Genomic DNA, 15,282 nt, shown 5'->3' with positions numbered 1-15,282 from the left:
TGGCCATGCTTTTTTTGATGCAGCTCAGGATGTAGTTGGCTTTCTGGGCTGCAAGCGCACACTGCTGCCTCATGTTAAGTTTTTCATCAACCATCACCCCCAAAACTTTCTCTGCAGGGCTGCTCTCAATCATTTTGAGCTTCAGTTTACTCCCATGCTGATGATTGAAATCAGGCATATTTAAATGTTCTGAGAATCACATAGAGCTCTGATGTAAACTGAAGTAGCCAACATTAACTGCAAAGGAAAACATCTTTGGCTGTCCATATGGATGTTATACTGGCTGTTACAGAACTTACTGAATACTTTAAAGTGCTACAGAGTTACAGATAACAGTGCATGTAATAAAACTGAATTAAAAATGAGATACACCTCATAGCAGTGTTTTTAACCTTCATCTTAATGGATACATCATGAAAGAAGATGTTTACAGTACCTTGCAATAAGTATAATTTTGCCAAATCAGCAGAAAAATCAACTCAAAATTAATTTCCACTCATGATGCAGAAGCAATGGCATATGAATATATGTTGCAAAAAAGTAAGAATGCAATGGCAGCTTGATTTATGACATAAATAAATGTAAGGCATACTAGTAAAATTAGTGTATGCCTTGTTAGCATATGTATGCTAGGAGTGTTAGTACAAATCAAAATATACAGTACCAAATTCGATCGCTTGCTGCACAACAGAAATACAGTAGTCTAATAGAGAAGATATAGTATGTCATAAAAAACCAGAGTAGTTTCCAAGTATTAAATATATTAATGTTATTAAAAACAGGCTAGTGCAAGATCTTGAGCCTGTTCTTGTTAAATGTCCTCATTAATAATCTGAACCAAAGGGGTAGCATTATTAATGAAATTTGCTGCTACTGATGACTTTGTGAAATTGCTTACCCTCTCAAAGGATATTAAGACACCTGAAAAGCCTAGGAAAAGGAATAGAAATTTAATTTAGAATCAGTTTGGGAAATGTATGTGCTACAATTTTTCTATCTTCACTGCATACTTAACTGAAATTTAGGAATTCCTGAGACATACATAAATATAACTTGTGTATGAAAGGCATCCAAAAATGTGACTTCAATTGGAGAGGAAAGCTTGAGAAGCAGGAACCTGAAATTATAGGGTGTGATAGAAGAGCCTTTTGAAAAGTATTGTACAATAAAAAGGCAACATGGGTAGATTTCTGATGTATTTCGGTCTGCACATACGTATGTATCATATAACATATCTATCTACAAGCTTATGATGCTGCAAGACCCTTATCTTCAATATGTGTAAACCATCTCAGCCATGTGATCTTTAAGGTCCCTTCCAACCCAAACCATTCTATGATTCTATGATAAACAGATGTTTCTTACAGATCATAAACATCTCATGCTAAGCTGCTGCCGAAATAGTTTAACTGCTGTTAGTGTTTTAGGGCCAAGAGATGGGAAAGCACCCACTGGATTTTATTCTTATGTACTATCAAAAATAATTAACTGTAAGAGCCTGTTACTGGTTTTCACATAATATATTTTCTGAATGGGTTGAATGGTGTCTACAAACATGACAAATCCTTAAGTTGCCAGTTATGCTAATTTTACTGCAGTTCTGTTACTGGTTGCCTATGTCATCCTGACTTTTTTTCAGTTCTTTAGTGAAAAAGTGAAATTTTCCTTGTGCACGATGAGCATTTCTGGTATCAAAATAAACTCTATATTGTAGAGTGAAGGGAAATAAATACTGTAATGCTAAGTTTAATATACAAGTATAAAAGGCATATATGCCAGTATTTCAAAACAGAGAGATGAAAAAGTAAATTGAGTTTGTTAAATGATCTTAAATATTTTCTGGCCTCTCAATTATGTTGCAGTAATAATGACTGCTCCATAAATCAACGATACCTTTCTCAGCAGATCAGAAACACAGGTGTGAATCAGCTAGTAACAGCTTGAACCTGGAAATTCAAAGGAAAGTAAAAGTAAAAGATTGTATGATATCATATTCAGTGTCCCACTGCACATAAAGACCAATATACTGTCATTCACACTAATAGCAACTACTGTAATATTTCATGTAAAAGAGTATATGTTTCTAAGGGATTGTACATTCAATTAATTAGGGATCAGAATCAGGAATAGGTTCTCAAATAATATCTGCTTTTCCCCACAAGATAATTTCAGAACTGTCAGTAATATAAATGAATAAAGGTAGCAGTGCTATCTGGCACTAATTATAGCACCTACCCCTACTGTGATAGTAAAGATTGCCTCTTGCAATGGTAATAGCTAACATTTGAATGGTGCCTTTCATCTCCAAAAATCCCCAAATACTCTTCAAATTAGAAATCTGATCTTTCTAGATGTATGCAAATCCTTAATGAAGGAGGTTTGAGACCGAAAAAGTATTACTTTTTTAACATCTACGTGTCTGATGACCCTGTAGTCTTTATCTAGAAGCACACATTGATTTTTGGAGGTTAAATTACTCAAACAGAAAAAATCATTGAAACATCAGGAATAAAAACAAGTGTGCAAACCACACTTCCAAACCCCCAAACATTTCTCTATTGGCACAAAAATGTTCAAAGAATTGTACTTTGTAATAGCAGTTCTTTTCCTTCCTCCCTCTTTACATTTCTTTCATAAATGTAATTATTCTTTACTCAGTTACTCACATGTAAATACACAAAACACCTGCGGCATAGCTTACTATATATATTTGTTATACTTTTTACCAGTATTAATTCTACTGTTACTACTCAAGGATAACTCTCGTCAATTTATCTGAAACATTTAGAACTGGGAATTTGGTAAACAGACATTCTCCATTTGTCATGGAAATGTGGTAGCACTGAGCCAGTGTAGAAGTTAGGAAATTGTATAAACAAGCTATTTTTCCAGAATGAAATAATTGAAGAAATGAGCTATTCTATTTGGGCAAATGTGGCTACTGACAGTGACATCTGAGTGGGACATGTGACTCAGACATAGGCTCATATGAAAAGGTTGAGGGGCCCTTAAAGATCCCAAGAAGTGAGCAATCTGTTTGTAGGCTCAGTTGTGACTCAGTGGTAAGAATGCAAGTGCCTGTGTGTGTGCTGCATCTCTACACAACTGGTCTTCCTCACAAGCGTAGTTATTCACCCTGTTAGAGGAATGAAAGCTCATTTTACCCTAGCATTCTTTAATATGGGAGACGTAAGACTTCTGATTTCTCTTTTTTAATGCTAAACTATATTTTCTTCATCAACCAATGAGATTTCATACGGAGGAAGAAAATGTTCTCATTCATTGCAGATGGATAACAACTAAGTTGGGGCTCCGAAATTCTCAAAGATCTTTAGAGAAAAGCCAGAAATGTGTTTGAAAATTTAGGCTTTAATCAAGGTGCTAGCCCATCTTTAAAAGAGCACTGAAGTACATTTTTGAGACTAGTTTACTTTGATGGAATATAAGCACCTGCTTTAACTGAAACACATATTTAAATAAGCATCTGCTTAAGTGATTTGCTGAAACCAAGTTTCCGCTGCTTTCTCTGGGAGAACCTTTATGCCCTTCTCAGCAGCAAGCATCAGTAAAGAGGCCTGATTACAGTATAAAGTCTCTAACAAACACTGTTTAATGCTGACTTTTTAGGTCATCACTACTGGGAATAGCAAATAGTTTTTACTTTGCCAGGTGAGATTAATTTCTAAATAAATGAGGCTACAAAATACCCTACACAGCACTTCTGGGCTGTTCTGCTCCTGTAACTGGATAGAAAAAAAAATAATGATGCTTTTTAAAAGCTTACAGTTTGAAATATGTGGCAATATCTTTTGTTTATTCTTTCTCACTAAAAAAAAAATCCCAACTGGAAGTATTATAGGTAAAATAATGGGCAACGAATTCTTCCTGCAGCTCTGCTTTGAAACAAAATGCTGATTTGTTTTTTCTGTCTGTAGTTTTAAAATATGCCAACAAGGATGTAAATGAAATGTACAAATAGAGGAAGATTGATCAGCTGTCTTGAGAGCAAGCTGCAAGTTTCCACTAAATATCTACAGGATTAGGACACTTGTTAAAAAAAAAAAAAAAAGAAAACCAGAGTAAAGCTTCTGAGATGTATTCCAAATTGGGAGAAAACAAGAAGTCTATCAGCAAAACCTGACTGCTGTCAATACAGGTGAACTAAGGCTTACTAACGCTATTCAAATTCAATAGTCTAGTATGAATCTGCTCTACCAATCAGTTAATATTATTCAATTATAATTAAACAACAAATACTATATTTTGCTCTGGCGGTTTCTATGCATTTCCTCAGTACTGATATCACCTACTAATATGAATTTTTTTAGAAGATTCTGCTTTGAAATGAAAGGGTCATGATGAAAGAGGCTGGTAGTGGTCTGTCATTGATGGCCTGTGCAGACAGGCACATTATGAGATTGTACTGAAGTTCTCTGATTGAATGACAGGTACCCACTAAAGACGTTCTCTCACTCCCCTCTGCAACTGGACAAAGGAGAGAAGAAAACAGCAAAGGAGTCATGAGTTGATTGCTGGGAGAGGTCACTTACTAATCATCATCACAGGCAAAACAGACTCAAAGTGGGGATACTAGTTGAATTGATTACTAACAGAGTCAGATCAAAAGAGTGATAAGTAAAATAAACACATCTTCCGCCCACCCCTTCTTCCTTCCATGTTCTCCCTCCCCCCCCAGCAGTGCAGGGGGACGGGAAATGTGGGTTATGGTCAGTTGTTCTTTCTGCCCTGCTCAGGGAGAGGAGTCCTTTCCCTGCTCCCATGGGGGCACTCCTATGGGAGACAGTCCTTGATGGACCTCTCCAGTGTGAGTCCATCCCTTGGGCAATAGTTCTTCCCAAACTGCTGTCCCATGGGTCACTCCTCCGTGAGGTGCAGTCTTTCATGAACTGTGGGTCCTCCACAGGGGCCACAAGTCCTACTCAGGAAAAACGTGCTCTAGCATGGCCCCTCTCTTCACGGGCTGCAGGTGTCTGACAGGATCCTGCTCCATCTTGGGCCTCCCATGGGGTCACAGCCTCCTTCAGATATCCACCTGCTCCAGTAGGGGCTCCTCCATGGGCTGCAGGTGGGTCTCTGCATTCTCTTGGTCCTCCATGGGCTGCAGAGGCCACAGCTCCAGCATCTGAGCACCTCTTCCTCCTCCTCCTCCTTCTTCACTGACCTTGGTGTGTGCATTGTTGTTCTCATGTTCTCACTACACTCTTCCCTGGCTGGAATTTTTTCAGTGCAATATCTTTCTGTTCTTAAATATGTTAAAACAGAGGCATTACTATTACTCTTGATTGGCTCGACCTTGTGGTAGGAAGCCCATTCCGAAGCTGGCTGGCTTTGGTTCCATGGGATAAGGGGAAGCTTCTAGCAGCTTCTAAGAGAAGCCACCTCTGTAACCCCCCTGCTACCAAAACCCAGCCACAGAAACCCATTACACAGAAACCCACTACACAGAATCCCCCTTTCCACTAAGAGGAAGTTACTCTGCCTCCTTGAATTATTGGGCTTTCATAAACCCATAAACACAAAGATGCTGTTCCCAAACCATTAAAAGGAAGCCTGATAGCAATAAGGAGGATAGAGAGGACTGAGTGCCTTTCCATGGGCTAAATACACATGAGAACAGAAAGGGTCTACTTAGGACAGATTAGTCTCTCCGTTTCTAATCCATCTCTAGAAAAATCTGTACTACTGGTGAAAGCAAAAGCTGTGTGACATAGGTAACTATTGTCAGCTTATTCAGACAGCCTTAGGTTAGTGTCACAGTTAGGATTTAATCGGGATTTCTGAGCTAAAATGCATTTAGGTCTGCCATACAAAATTTTAGTTTGTTGAAAAGGAATATGTTTAGCATTGCCCTAAAAACTTCAGTGATGTACACAAATACTGAAAAATTATAACCTTGTATAGGCTGGTGAAAGGTAATCTGGGGAACTGGTTGGTTTTGGAGGCCGCCTTATTGTGCAGATTCTAATATTCAGGGTTGTTTTTGTTGTTTGATTGCAACAATGAAATCTCAAGGCTGCAGACTGCAAAAGAAAACCTTATTTTTGTAAGCCAGTTGTAACCTGCGGTAATGTCTTTCTCCCTGTTCAAGAGCCCAGAGAAATATAAATGCTTCAGCAGGGTGTTAACTTCTGAGCCAAAAAATAATGGTTAAATTGTCCAGTCATAATACTGTTACTTTCCTGCCAAAAAGGGAACTTATTTTTTGTTTCTATATGTAACTCTACTCAGCAGTGACAGGTAATTACCTCCATGTTAAAACTTCGAAAAAGGCAGATTAAAAATAAGAGGATGAGGCTAAGATGCAGAAGGATCTTATGTTCAACTGAAGGAATAATTTAATCCTCATAAATTCAGTGATAACAGAAAATATCAGACTATTTTCTTTTACATTTCCTAAATAGCTGTTGTAGGAAAATGAACCATATAAGACCATTTGTTTATGTATTTCCGTAGTCCACATCATCTCATTTTCATTTAAGAAAATACAAGCCTAGCATCTCACTTAGCCTCAAAATTAACTTCTAACTCAGAATCAAATTGCTCTACGCAGAAAAGCTACCAGCTATTTTTCTCTATTGAGAAAAAAACCCTCATCTATCCAGTATTTATGCAGCTGTATTTGTAACTTCATAGGTTGTATTGTTCATATAATAGAATTAATTTTTTTATCCAGAATATGTTATAAATCATTGAGTCTAAGACTTCAACTCTCAATTTTTCATGGAAATTAATAAACTATTTAGTTCAGAGTACTCATAGTTCATTCAGATAAGGGTCCCATGGGTTAGATCACTTTCTGTTGCCATTAGTATATATATGACATCTGTTGCCTTCCTACCTTTCTTTCTCTCTGTCTCCCTTTCACTTTTGTTATGGCAACAGGTAGGCTGTTTAAAGTATTCATGGCATATAAGGGCAACCCAATGGTATTTCAGATACAAGAGCACTCCACATTTGTAGATCTTGTCTCACAGTTCTGTGTCACAATAAAATACAAACTCTGCTTCATGTCTTTTGGCCACTAAATATATATGCTTTTCATATAAGGATAAAATTCTCAACAGATTTACTTTCTTGTGGAGCTAAACATCAAAACTCCACAATTACTGAAGGAAATAACAAGAGTTTGAGATTTCAGACTACTTCTTCAGTCTCAAATGTTCAGTTCAAATATTCATGAGTCTATGAGGCAGATAAGTTGTTCTGCTATGTTATAAAATTTGTCTCTGCTTTTCTTTATGTATGCATGCAAGAAACATTTACTGTGACCTAGGCAAAATTATTAATTTCCACTTGTACCAGCTGTTTCAAACTATTTCTGAACATTGCATTTACCAAAGCAAATACAAGAGTATATTTCTAAAAAATGTGTCATGGAGTGATTTTTACACTGATAACTTTTCCTTTGATTACTTGGATTTCATCACTTGAATGAAAGGCATGTGTTTTGAGTAGCATAAAAGTCCTTGACTCTATCTTTTTAAGCCCCGGTAAGAAGAAGTGTTGTTTGCCTTTTCCAATTGTTTGTTATTTCTTTGCTGTTTCTTTCTGCAGCATTTTGACTGGGGCTTCTGGGCTTTTGCCAAACCTCCAGCCCTCTTGTGACTTAAGCTGACATGAAATTGTCATTGCAATGCTTTCAGGTAAGAGCATGAATCAGTGTCTGAAACTCTCATGTTCTACTCTGAAAAAAACAATATGAACACTGTGATTCATGTTTCAGCACATGCCAAATAAAAATCAGATGCCTGTCACAATGCTGCATCTTGTGACTTTTCACTGTTCTGAAAAATCCCAAATCAACTCATGAGAATATGTGTTCCAATGACTTATCACCACAGCACTCCAAAAAGTGGCTATCATTCCTTGTGGCTTTCAGAAATAATTCCATCTTTCTTATAGGAAGATAATTTTGTGACAAAAAGAAGGTAGATCTTTTTTCCTTCACATAAAAAATTCAGCAGTTCACCTCTAAACTGATGCACAATTTCTTCTGTATCCTATCAGGCTTCCCTTTCCCTGTTTTAGAAACAGTAACTTACTATTTTGTTATATAATTCCATCCCATGTTTTACCAGAATAAAGGTCAAGGCCAAGTGTCTCTGGGTTGCATGCTAAAACCTCAGAAAATAAGACTGACCATGCCTGAGTCTGGTCTGTGCAATGGCATGTACTTGCTCCCTTCATCTCCAACAGCTGATACCCCTGATGGCCTATAAATATCCATTTGAGTGTTGTCATTGTTTATTTTTATTATTTTATAAACTCCCCTTGTCTTTTGTGCTTGACTTTACAAATGAGGCATAAAAGGTCAGGAGAGAAGTTCTTTCAGAGGAAGGGGAGTATTTTCCCACCTGGGAAATATTATTAACACAGTATCATGTAAAGCTGGAAAGCTGTTGAAAGATTGAAATATAGTTTAGAACAAAGCATACTTCTCATTCTTTGATGATAAATATTTTAAGAGTAATTTCAAACTGGAGGAGTTTTAGTTGAATCATTGTTTTTTTGCAAATTGGCTTCCCTACACAAGTAGAACATTTGCTCAGAAAATCTTGTTTCTTCAGAGAGTACATCACTTCTTTCACTCTGTACTGAACAAAAAGAAATCAAAACAAGGCAATGCACCCTTGGGCAGGTGATCTACTACTAAAGTCTTCAGAGAAATTTTAGTCATAAAAGCAAAAAGGAGCTTCTCTTCGCTTGAAGAAGAGCTGACCCTCACGTCGTTACAACCTCCTTTCAGGTTAGGCTTAAAAACATTCTGTACCTAAGGCTGTAACACAAATAGCCATATAACTGTCCTAGGAAAAAGAATAACCGGTGTCTTCCTCCAACACAGATAGTTTGCACTTCCAGCTATTCTCTGGCCCACAGGCAATTTGGAAGTCAGGCAGAAGAGTTGTTCATGAATTCATGGTTCTGACAGTGATAAGAGGCCTGTTCTCAGCCACCATTTTTTCCCAGACACTTATCAGAGCACTTGGAAGTGTGTAGCACATGAACAATGCAGCTCAGAATAATGGAAAAGGCAGCCAGGAACAGAGAGTCACCATCAGAATAATTTATCTAGCCTAAAGTCTTTTGCCAGAAGGCCATCTCAAGAAAAATGGCATTCAAGGGCAGGTAGAGGGCCAGGTAAGTAGACCTAGTTGACCTCCTGTAACATCAGATAACTTATATAACTTATGACTTATAGGCTGATCTTGCCCAGTGTTAGAGAAGGTGCTTATTTTGCGGCCAGCACAGAACTTAATTCTAAATCATGTTTCCAAGTATTCCCTTCAGTTCATATTTAAGTCAACTAGGGATAGTTAAGAAATGAAATTTAAAATTCTCTCTCTCTGCCATGGCAAATTTTGATATTTTTACATTTCTTTTCATCCAAAATCAAGATGAAATACCTGGATTTCTTGTAAAACATAGTTATTTTTATATTTTGAATCAATAATATTAAATATATCCATATTCCATAACATTAAGCCGAGTTGTTGTTAATCTAACTGGAAGTCCTTCTTCAGGGAGGTGTGGAAATGTGATCAGAAACAGAGAGATTTCCCAGGGACACTGTGAGTACTTAGGTCAATAAACAGTCTAAAGGTAAATTACCCCCCAAAAAAACATTATGGTTTGCTTTTCTTGATAGAGAAGTGATCAGTTTGCAAATTTTGCTGAAAATGTTATCTTGTAGAGGCCTACATTTTACATGAAATCATCGTTATTATGGAAAAATGGCCATTCCTTATATTTATAACAAATATCTGTTCTGACCTAAGGAAACCATCACTTCTATATGATCTCCTTACTAGTTTCTTCATAAGTTTACAATTGTATATCCATGCAACATACTACATGTTGATTTAGGAGCATCTAAATGGTCAGCAGATACATTTGAAAATGAGGTGCAGAGTTGGATGTCACTGAGAGATGATGCACAAGGGCAGATTAACTAACATCTGTAAGTACAAAAGTTCTCAATAAGCCCCGGTGTATGATAGGTACGGTAATAAGAAATGAGACGATCTCTCTCCTCATTCACCTCCTTTGAGGTGGTTGGACTTTTTTTTCTACAGACAATTTTCCAGGTGTCCCCACATTATTCTTATAGCCTCATATGAGGGAAAAACTTGGTAACCATCACCAACTAGCCACTATCTAATACTAATGTGAAAGTAGGTTAATTCTAGATCAGTCTCACTGAATACATGTTGCTTGATGTTAAGCAGCTGTATAAGTGCTTTGCAACTTAGGGCTCGTAAATAGATTTTTACTATTTATTCATTAGTAAAAAGAATCTTAAAGTCATTATTATGACAACTTATCATATATTCTCTGCAATACTTTGTTATTGTCATTTATCTCATTGCCTTAAATAACACTTATATGTATACAAAAGCACATACACATACAACCAAGGGGTTAAACTTCTGGGTTGGGAAACTGTTTAAAATCTCTGTCTGTAAAATGTCATTTTTTACTAAGGTATGTAGAAACTGTCTTTGAACAAATGAGCCTGTTGCTGAATATCAGAATCCAAATGGGAAATGCTATTTAGTGGTTAGAATAAAATGGTTTGTATGGTGAGGAATAGATTAGGCTGCCTCACAGTGACTGAGCAGAGATAATAAGAGATGATATGAATGTGGAAATAGTAATTTGCAATGGGCCTTGTAACACTCGTAGCAAGCATCTGAACAGTCAGAACATGGTAGAATGGTTCTACCTTTCATTGTTTAATAAAAAATATGCTCCAGACATTTGGCTCACTGAGCCCTTGAGCAAGTATAAGTCTGCTGACTCTTCTGCTCTGCTGTTAGATTTAGGACAGACTATTTAAACAGTTGCATTAGACAGTGACAGTTTTCTTTTGAACAGAGAACAGGTATCTGTAGCCTCTCACTTTTGTGCCATCCTCTGCATTGTTTTATTTGACTCTTAAAAATAAAAAAAAAATTGAAATCTTTAAGTTTTTAAAAATACTCACTGTAGAATCATAGAAAATGCTGAGTTAGAAGGGACCCACAAGGAATCATAAAAATCCAGATCCTGGTCCTGCACACACCAGCTCCAAGAGTTACACCATGTGCCAGAGTATTGTCCATACAATTCTTGGACTCTGTCAGGCTCCGTGCTGTGACCACTTCCCTGGGGATTCTGTTCCCAACCACCCTCTGGTTTAAGAACCTTTCCCATATATCCAGCCTAAACTTCCCCTGACACAACTTCATGCCATTCCTTTGGGTCCTGTCACTGGTCACCAGAGATCAGTGCCTGCCCCTCTGCTTCCTCCTGTTAGGAGGTTGTAGACTGCTATGGGATCTCCCCTCAGTCTCCTCCAGGCTGAACAAGCCAAGTGACCTCAGCCTCTCCTCATATGATTTTCCCTCAAGGCCCTTCACCATCTTGACTGCCTTCCTTTAGACACTCTCTAATAGCTTTATGTCCTTCTTATATTGTGGTGCCCAAAACTGCACACAGTATTCAAGGTGAGGCCTCACCACTGCAGAGCAGAGTGGACAATAATCTCCCTCAACCAGCCAGTGATGCTGTGCCTGATGTCCCCCAGGACACAGTTGACCCTTTTGGCTGGCAGGGCACACTGGCAATTTATTGTGTCTGTTCCATAGGTGAGCAAACTGAGATATGAGGATGACATTGCTAGAGAAAAACTTTTAGCATCTCTGCATGTTGAGCAGTTCACTTGAGGTTTTTCATGATGGACAAGAAAGAATGAGTGGTTACTTTTGAATATGCTGACTCATATTCAATTTGTCCCCAGGTCTCTTTCCACAGCACTGCTCTCTAGCCTCTTGTTCCCCAGTCTGTACATACATCCAGGTTTGCACCATCCCAGGTGCACAATCCGGCACTTGTGTTTGATAAAGTTCATACGGTTCTTGATTACCCAGCTCTCTAATTTGTCAAGGTCTCTCTGCAGGGTCTGTCTGCCTTTGAGGGAGTCAATATCTCATCCCAATTTATTTTCATTGGAAAACTTAGAATACCTTCAAGTCCTGTATCTGAATCATTTATCATCAATGTTCTGCAGGAAACTCCCGGACTGTGTGTGCCTGGCTGTGTTGTCTTTCCAGCAGAGATCAGTCTGCCTGAAGTTCACCATGAACACCAGAGCCTGTGACTGTTAGGCTCCTTCCAGCTGTCTCTAGAACTTTGTCTTCCTTATGGGGTGGCACATAGCAAACACCCACAGCAATGTCACCGTGTTAGTCTGTCCCCAAATTCTTACTCATAAATTTTCAACTTGTTCTTCATCCACCCCTCAACAGAGCATAATACATCCCAGTTACTCTCTCATGTAAGGAGCAACTCCACCCCCTCACATTGCTGGCTTGTCTTTACTAAAAAGTTCATAGCCATCCATGACAGCATTCCAGTCATGCAAGCTATCCCATCGTGTCTCTGTAACTGCAATGAGATCATGGCGTTGTGACCGCACAGAGATCTCTAATTCTTCCTGTTTATTTCCCATGCTGTGTGCATTTCAGAGAGGTAATCAAGTGTGCAGGTTTCCCAGTAAGGGTGCAAGAGGCTCCACCACAGCCATACACACTCTCGAGGTGGTTTGCCTTCTGGATCTCATTTTGGGAGGCAGATAAGGAACATTTGTCACTTCTCTGTTTGGCCTGGCTTGTTCCCCAGCCGGATTTGATGCTGTGAGCATTGCTACTTTGGACCCCACACCCTGAGTCCTTAGTTTAAAGCCTGCCTCACCAAGCTGGCCAACCTGTTGCCACAGATTCCCTTTCCTCTTTTAGACAGGTGGATGTATATTTGAAGTATGTTTGAAGGCATGATTCATAGGGTTGGAAGACTGTGTTCTAAGCTAGTTGCCAAAAATAGAAGTGAATGAAAGAGGTTTATCTGTCTTTGTCAATGCTACAATATTAACAAACTCAACAGCTTCCCTGGGGTACCCTGGGACTCTGAAGGACTGAGTTGTGTGAAGCTGCAAATTTTTCACAGTACTGCTAAGCACGCAACAGAGAAAGTCGCTCTGACAGCCAAGATTCTGTCTCCAGATATTTTTTTTAACAGATGATGGCCAGAGCAGCCAGCTGGACTTGAAGCTAAATCCAGATTTTCAAAATTCAAAAATCTGAAGATTAGTTATGGCATGTTATTGAAATAGTTTTATTGATGGGGTGATGCTCCAGATGCTTCAGAGACTGATTCCATTATTTTTTTCCAAATAAAAAGAATCATAGAAAAATTAAACACATGGAATTATGACAATGACTCCATCAGGACCAAGGTGATTCCAGAAGTGCTCTCACAAAAAAAGTGAAAAAACCAAAACATGACAGAGGGCTCTCTGTCACTGTGGCCGCCTGCATACTTCTCTGCTTCTCTGACCTGCCTTTGGAGAAGGAGGCTTGACTTGTGGCACTTAATTGTCCATGATTCTTTCATGAATCTTGGACTTCTTTTAAAAAAAAGTTGCTTACAAGCTCTTCTGCTACAGCTTGAGTTTGGAAACAACAGAGAAACAAGCTACAAAATACTTTTCCTGTTATGGATTCATTCTTGATTTGGTGTATTAAGTACGAGAAGGATATTCAGTTTTATCTCTCTTAAAAATAATATTTCCACTTTCCATATATCTCAGAATGTTTAATAACCTGGATTCAGTATTGTCTAATTCCATGCTACTTTACACCAATGGAAAGGGAAACCATAATGCCACCAGATAAGAACAATAGTATTTCTCATATATATTTACACTCACTCTGTAGGAGAGTAAATGATAACATATTGAGGGTCTTGGTGAAAATTTCTTTCTAATCTTCTTATACTTTCTTAGGAACAAGCTATATTTAAAGCTGCATTAAATCTTAATTTCTGTGTGGCCTTTTCCTTCTATCAGCATTTTCCACCTGGTTTTAGTTAATGTTTGCACAGTTCTTTGGAAGAGCAAGCACCAAGTCTTGGTTTTTCTTTCCTTCTGTGTAAGAGGAAAAAACCTGACAGCCCTATACATAAAGATGAATGAATGACTTATAAATAATTTGAGCAATGACTGCTGCTACTTTATCATTCAGTTATATACTTTTCATTGACTAATGTGGAACTGCAGGGAGCCCTGTGTATAAAAAGAGCCATGTACTTTCATCTTCTTTAAGCAGCAGAGCACCTAACTGCTAAGTATATACGCATGCAGATACAAAAAATTATGTAAAGACATAGAACATGCCATAGATGACTTGTTTAGACTGATGGGCTTGTCATTTCTTTCAGGTGGGCTTGGCCTTGTCATTTCTTTCAAACAGGACGGAACAGTGTTGTGGAACAACAAACCCACTATCATTCAGATAGAGAGCTCACCAATCCTACTGACTGCAGTACACCCGTCAACTTATCGTGTCTGTTCCATTGGTGAACAAACTGAGATATGAGGACGACATTACTAGAGAAAAACTTTTAGCATCTCTGCATGTTGAGCAGTTCACTTGAGGTTTTTTATGATAGACAAGCAAGAATGAGTGGTTACTTTTGAAAATTAGATTAGCTCTTGCCCTAAGATTTTCTGACCTATCATCTCTTCCTCTTTCCTTAACTTCTGTACTATCATCTCATGTCTGAGATGTATTTTGGGGAGGCAGGACCTTAAAAAATACACATTGTATTATTAATAGTATCACCAAGTTTTCTCCCATAGGAGTAAATATTAGGTACTGAACATGAATGATGTCTAAGGAATTTTTATTGTGATTAATGATGTGACAAAGAATAACAAAATAGGCATTAATAGTTTGCCTCCTGTTATCAGAGATTGCTGCTTTCTTTGTACAGAATGGCCATTTGTCAGAAAGGGACTTCACTTAACAGTGAAGCATCAGAAAACATGTTCACATGATAAGCAAGCTGCAAGTATGGTGGGCTTTTCTAATAGGTCAGATTACAGCATTTGCTGGGAAGCATGCAAAGGAAGAAGGTTCCTTACGAGTCTCTGATGAAGGCATATGTCTTATGTTGCATCATAAGCAGATTGCAAGTCAGGCATACCATAGTCATCATCACTTCTAGTTCTGAAAGACTGAAGCAGCAGATATCAAAAAGAGTGGAAGTTCAGGAGCTGCTGAGACTCTACAGCTAACACGTCTTGAGGCTCTGCTCTTCAAGATATTTCAGCTATAACTTCTCAACTGGATAAGGAAGAATGCCCATTGTATACTTCAACTTTGAAGAAGGTTAAACATGACTTTTTATCCTTTTCTGATGTTCATACCCTGATAAAATTTT

Source organism: Manacus vitellinus, unplaced genomic scaffold (assembly GCF_001715985.3).
Source record: "Manacus vitellinus isolate BGI_N305 unplaced genomic scaffold, ASM171598v3 scaffold_6_pilon, whole genome shotgun sequence".
In the NCBI taxonomy this organism is placed as follows: domain Eukaryota; kingdom Metazoa; phylum Chordata; class Aves; order Passeriformes; family Pipridae; genus Manacus; species Manacus vitellinus.
The sequence above is the reverse complement of the archived record's forward strand: the minus strand, read 5'-3'. Positions refer to the sequence as shown.